Source organism: Callithrix jacchus, chromosome 6 (genome assembly GCF_049354715.1).
Source record: "Callithrix jacchus isolate 240 chromosome 6, calJac240_pri, whole genome shotgun sequence".
Taxonomy (NCBI): domain Eukaryota; kingdom Metazoa; phylum Chordata; class Mammalia; order Primates; family Cebidae; genus Callithrix; species Callithrix jacchus.
The window spans coordinates 58,713,767-58,720,890 of record NC_133507.1 but is presented as its reverse complement, the minus strand read 5'-3'; positions in this window follow the sequence as shown (position 1 = coordinate 58,720,890).

Genomic DNA, 7,124 nt, shown 5'->3' with positions numbered 1-7,124 from the left:
GCTAATATTTTTTGAAACAATTTTTGTAGAGACAGGGTCTTGCTATGTTGCCCAGGCTGGTCTCAAATTCCTGGCCCCAAGCGATTCTTCCACATTGGCTTCCCAGAATGCTGAGATTATAAGTGTGAGCCACTGCACCCAGCCCAACATAAGTTTTGAAGGGGACAATCTGCATATAGAAAAAGCAGTAACTAAGGTAAAAGAAAAATATTCCTAAGTAAAGTTATTTAGGGATGTGCCAATTTGGTTTGAGGGGAAGCGTTTTGAATTTTTATCTTATGTTACTGCAGTGACACAACATATCCAGAATGCTTGCAACACTATTTATTCTTTAGGCATTTTGTGGCCTGCTAACATTCAGAGGAAGAAAATCTGCAGCACCAATTCATAGGGATGACCAAAAGAAATGAAGACGGTTATGTGTGATCCTCTAGTCACCCTTTCTTAATCTGCGGTAAACTCTCAGGACTTCATGCATAAATAACCAAAAAGCATCAGAGGTCTGGCTGACACCAATCTCAGGAATTACCTGTTCTTTTCATTTCCATTTGGGTTTAATATTCGTTCCATCATAGGAAAACCACCGTATGTCAATCTGATGATGCTTACCTGATTAAGGAGAACTCTCCATAACAAGTTCATAGTATACCCTAAAACTGACATTGAAGACTAAATAAGTTACAATGACATTTTAGTTTTCTTTTAAAGGAACAGGGAAGCGTCGAGGAAGAAACTCTCTGAATAAAAAGCTATGATATCACAAGCCATGTTATAGCTAAATCTAAGAATTTATGAGGTTTGTTCATTCAGGATCATCAGTACCCCCATCCATACTCTTCATTCTATTTGCACTCATTAATCAATGAAATGGTAAGGTGACCTGGCAATAGGCATGTGTGTCTGTATGTACTAATAATAACTAAAAATCTGCAAAGTATTTTTTACATTATTTAACCTACTTGCTTCTCACAGCATCTAAAGAACATGCCATAATCCCCATCAATTACACAAATTGAATTTGATGTGATTGAGGAATCTAAGGTTAAATATTGACTAGAATGTTGGAATTCAGGTGAAGAAACTGAAACTTAGAGATGCTTGGTTATGCCCCCATATAAAAGATTTTGTGAACCTTGACCCACTGTTCTTTGCTGCCTCACACAGAGCTAACCTCTAGGAACTATTTAATAGTCTGCCAATGAGTTACGTCTGTGTAGACAGTTCAGTTCCAGACCTGTGTCTTCTTTTTATTTTTATTTTTATTTTTTTTTTTAGAAGGAGTCTTACTCTGTCACCAGGCTGGAGTGCAGTGGCACAATCTCGGCTCACTGCAACCTCCGCTCCCGAGTTCAAGAGATTCTCCTGCCTCAGCCTCCTGAGTATCTGGGACTACAGGTGTGTGCCACCACGTGCAGCTAATTTATTTATTTATTTATTTATTTTGTATTTTTAATAGAGACAGGGTTTCACCATGTTAGCCAGGATGGTCTCAATCTGACCTTGTGATCTGCCCGCCTTGGCCTCCCAAAGTGCTGGAATTATAGGTGTGAGCCATGACACCCAGCCCGGACCTCTGCCTTCATTGTAATGATGTTAATAAACCCAAATATCCAAAAATCTGAGAATATATAAGAATACCTACTCAATAGACTTGAGAGAGGAACCCACTGAAAAAGTTTCATGTATTTATACAATAAGTATTTACTAAAGGCCTTCTAGGTATTCTGTAGGGAAAAAAACCCAGTCTCTGTTCTTAAACAGCACTGCTGTGAAATACAGGTTATAAACACTGCCATTGTGGGAGCATGTGGGAAGGCAGGAGGGACACCTAACCCAGTCTAGGCATCCAGGAAAAGCATGTGGAGGGAAGTGAAGTCTAAGCTAGACTTAAGTGGGAATTAGCTATAAGAAGAGGTGGGTAGACAACAGTTTGAGGAGGTAACACAACTTGCAAAGGCTCAGAGACACAACCTGAGTCCAGAAAGTTAAACATGTAAGGTTGGATTTTGAAGTGAAAATGAACCAAGTAGAGTGGAGAAAGATAAAGCTACAGTGATAAAAGAACTGGGTGATGGAGGGTCTTAGAAGCTGTGTTAGAGTTTGAACTTCACCTTAGAGTAATGGAGGCATTGAGTGATTTTAAGGAAAATAGTTGTATTTTAGAAAGAGCATTCTGGTAGCCAGGTAGAAAAGATGTCTTCTTAAACTGCACATTACCATCCATTGGTCAGTTTTGAAATCATTGCAGTAAATCACAAATAGCTGGGGTTTTACAAAATTAAACACATAGAAAATTTCAGCATATACTGCAAAAGAGTATGGCAAGTATTGTTTTATGAAACTTTTGTTTCAGGAGTGTGTGTGTTTCCTAGATCTTGATGTGAAATGTATTTCTTCCTATGGATCCAAATAAAAAATAAAACTTGAAAGTATAGAGAACAGACTAGAGTTGAATACAGACTCTAGCGGTTCAAAGTTGTAACCTGAAAAGAGACAGTAGCAGGGAGATGGAATTGAATGGAGGGTTTACTCTAAAGGTAGAAAGAATTGGCAGAAATTGGTGATAAAGTAAATGTGGTAAAGAGGTAGAGGTGAAGGATGACTCATAGTGGGAGGACAACATGTATGGTGGTGCCAGCCCCTAAAGAGAAGAACACAGGAAAGCAGCTTTGCTGAAGAAGAGGGAGGTTCACTTGCACAAGCTGACTATGGAAAATGTATTCATTTCCTACTGCTGCTATAAAAAGTGACCGCAAACTTTGTGGCTTAAAACAACACAAGTTTATTATCTTACAGTTCCAGAAGTTCTAAGTCCAAAATGGGTCTCACTGAGCCAAAAGCAAGGTGTCAGCAAGGCTGCATTCCTTCTAGAGGCTCTAGGAGAGAATCCATTTCCTTGCCTTTTCCAGCTTCCAGAGCCCACCCATATTCCTTGGCTCGTGGCCCCATCTCTCCACCTTCAAAGCCAGAAATGTCTGACCAAGTCCCCTTCAGGCTGCCATCTCTCTGTTCTCTCTCCTGCCTTTTTCTTTCACTTTTAAAGACGTTTGTGATTACACTGGGTCCATCTGGATAATCCAAGATAGTCTCCCTATCTCAAAGTCAGCTGATCAGCAAGGTTAATGCCATCTGCAACCTCAATACCCCATTTCTATGTAACCTAACATATTTGCAGTTTCTGGGTTTTAAGATGTGGACATCTTGGAAGTAGAGCGGTGCATTATTCTGCCTAATTCAGGAAGTACTGGGTAAGTGTTAACTAGTTTTCATGGTATGAAGCTTAAAAAACACACTTGGGCTGGAAATATACCTTTATTCGGAGTCATCAATTAGAGATAGTAGTCAAAAAAACAGAGTGGGGGACCCATGGAAAGAGTGTAGTTGAAATAGAAGAGGACTAGAGATAGAATTATAGTGATCACCAACATTTAAGTGGCAGTCCATGAAAGAGAAGTGCACATAATAGACTGAGAACAACAACTAGAGGAAAGTGGGGAAAGCAAATATGGTGGACACGGACACTGTTGCTCTCCTACTCAGCAACTATCCTTTTCCCTTTCTTTGCAAAGAAAGTCTGATTCTCTTCAGATGTTCACTCCCCACATACACAGCCATGAGACTCAGTCAACCAGTGCCTGGGCATTTCTCTGGTGACTGTTATGTCCCAGAGATGGACATGTAACCTACTTGTCCTGAAAAGACTGAGGACTTTATTTCATGATTGGGAGGAGATGGATGTTCCTCTAGTCTTCTGGTTAAGAACCGGGAAGCATGCTGCCCTAGCTACTGCTGGCATCATCTCATGATCATGAGAGAAGCTAATCTTAGGAAGAAGCTGTTGCTGTGGATGGAAGAACAAAAAGAACCTACGTCCCTAATGCTCAGCCGCTGAATAGACAGCCCTGGGAGCCAGCCCTCTGAGTTTGTTATGAGATAAACTTTCTTATTGTTCAAGCCAGTTGGATCTAGGTTTCTTTAATCTGCTGCCAAAAGCCTCCTAACTGATACTGAGCAGCACCACAGAAACCCAGAAAAAGAGTTTCAAGGAGGCTGCCAAAGCCTGCTTTGCCAAAAGTTGCAGAAAAGACAAGTAGCATAAGAACTAAAAGAGTAATTGGATAGCAACCAAGAGGCGGTTGGTGATATTAGGGAAAGCTGTGTCAATCGACTGTGGTTGGGGGGTGCCATATTTCAGTGAATTTGAGTACACTGAAGGTGAGGAAAGAAAAAAGTATCATTGGAAGACACAAGGTAAGTGGAGTATTATTTGTAAAACATTTAAGATGAGCATGTTTACCAGCCTAGGCAACATGGCAAAAAACATCTTCATAAAATATATAAAAACTTGTCGAGAGTGGTGATACGTGAGTAGCTACCTGGGAGGCTGAGGCAGGAGGATCACCTGAGCCTGGGAGTTTAAGGCCACAGAGAGCCATGATCTGATCGTGCTACTGCACTCCAGCCTGAGTAACAGAGGGAGACTCCATCTCAAAAAAAAAGAGAGGGCCGGGCGCAGTGGCTCAAGCCTGTAATCCCAGCACTTTGGGAGGCCGAGGCGGTGGATCACAAGGTCAAGAGATTGAGACCATCCTGGTCAACATGGTTAAACCCCGTCTCTACTAAAAATACAAAAACTTAGCTGGGCATGGTGGCACGTGCCTGTAATCCCAGCTACTCAGGAGGCTGAGGCAGGAGAATTGCCTGAACCCAGGAGGCGGAGGTTGTGGTGAGCCGAGATCGTGCCATTGCACTCCAGCCTGGGTAACAAGAGGGAAACTCCGTCTCAAAAAAAAAAAGAGAGAGAGAGAGAGATGAGCCTGAGCCTGTTTAATAGAATGGATGATAATAAAGCTACTGACAACCTGTAGTGTGTTAGGCACAATACTAATCATTTATATGTTAATGTTTTTAGTCCTTAAAACATGTGTATGGGATAGACATTATTATTCCCAATTTACATATGAAGAAAGTGATGTGTAGAGAGCTTTTCTCTTTCTAAAAATCACATACTTGGGAATTGGCAGATTCAAGTCCAGGTCATTTTATTCTAATACCCTGCCCTTCATGCTATGGTTTCCTCCCTAAGAGGCCAGTGGAGAGGAACAGATTGGAAAAAGGGATAACTTACAAGGCATTTATCTAATACATTAGAAGAACTAAACACACGGCAGTGTTCAGTTGAACCGCTACCCCAGCAGTCCAAGTGTGGAATCAGAGCTGCATCCCTTCTCCAGTATTGGTCCTTTCATAGCCTTCAATTACCCTAGATTATCTTATGTACTAAACAAGGTGATAACCTGTCTTGATTGATTGATTGATTGACTGATTGAGTCAGGGTCTTGCTCTGTTGCCTAGGCTGGTGTGCAGTGTTGTAAACTCAGCTCACTGCCTCAAACTCCTGGGCTCAAGTGATCTTCCCACCTCAGTCTCCGAAGTAGCTGGGACTACAGGTGCACACCACCACCCCTGGCTAATTTTTAAATATTTTGTTGAGACTGGGTCTTGCTATGGTGCCCAAGTTGGTCTTCAATTCCTGGCCTCAAGGTATCATTCTACTTCAGCCTCCCAAAGTGTCAGGATTATAGGTGTGAGTCACCATGCCCAGCCTGCATTTACTTTAATTACAACGTTTGTTTCCCTTTAGCTTTATCCTGGTGGACATGTAAGATAGATGTAACTTTGGTATTTCCCTGAAATATTGATGTTGGTCAAGGGGAAGCACCTGAACAGAGCTCACGGTACCAGATGTGAAGTAAAGTCTACAGACACTGGAAACGTTGTGGGACTCGGGGCAAAAGTCCTATACCAGGAGGTCTTGAGAGTTCACTAGAGGCAGGTAAGATAAGGCCTCCAAGGCCAGACTAAGGAGTATAAAGGTCTCTCATTGACCCTCCTAATAAGCGCCCCCAGTCCTCATAGGATATGAGTTATAATGGAGCAGGGGGAGTGTGCAGAGCTTGGAGGAGCTTGGGAAGTAAAGCACTGGGAGAAGAGATTGGCTTGCACAGCCTTGTTCAAAATGTACCCTTCTGAACCAAGAGACGGCTTATAACATATATAATGGTTGGTTCCCCCTATATCCATTCCACACAAGATGATAAATCTAAGCTAATCATGGTAATCCCATCCCCTTTGCTACTAGTTATTACTAGCCATGGGCAGAACTACACCAATTTCAGCTGATGAAACCTCAGGAGGAGCTGGATATTAACAAGGGGGAAGGGAGTCCTCACGGCTGTTGGCAGCCATCTTAGAATCAGGAGTAAGTCTTATGCTGAAGCCAAGGCTAAGGACAGCAGAGCAGAGAGAAAAAGGAACCCAGTCCTTGAAGACATTTTCTTTTCTTTTTTTTTGGGATGGAGTTTCGCTCTTGTTACCCAGGCTGGAGTGCAATGGCACAATCTCGGCTCACCGCAACCTCTGCCTCCTGGGTTCAGGCAATTCTCCTGCCTCAGCCTCCCGAGTAGCTGGGATTACAGGCACGCACCACCGCGCCCAGCTAATTTTCTGTATTTTTAGTAGAGACGGGGTTTCACCATGTTGACCAGGATGGTCTTGATCTCTTGACCTCATGATCCACCTGCCTCAGCCTCCCAAAGTGCTGGGATTAGAGGCGTGAGCCACTGCACCCGGCGACATTTTCTTACTAGGTAAGATAATACATTTTCTTGCTATTTAAACCATTTTGCTTCACTTCTTCTATCACTACTAGCTGAGAGTATATCTGGTGTATCTCTCACAGCACAATAAGCACGATAATGCCAATAACGTCTCCTAAGACTGTGTAAGTCAAAGTGGATGCTTAGGTTACCCTCAGCTCACCAAGTGTTCATGGGCACTCAAAGCCAAAGAAGAGGAATTGGCGGGTCCTTCTGTCAGTCCCAAGATAAGCAGAAATATGAAACTGGTTACAATGGTTATCTCTGGGTTATGCAATTGAGGAGGGGAGGTAGGTAAGAAGATTTTACTTTTCATTTTACACCTTTCATTTATTCCCTTAAAATTTTAAAATCATGGGCATGTATCATTTGTATAACTAAAAGTTTTTTATTATAAACCATACATAACATGTAATTTATCATTTTAAGCAATTTTTTGTTTTTGAGACAGAGTCTTGCCCTGTC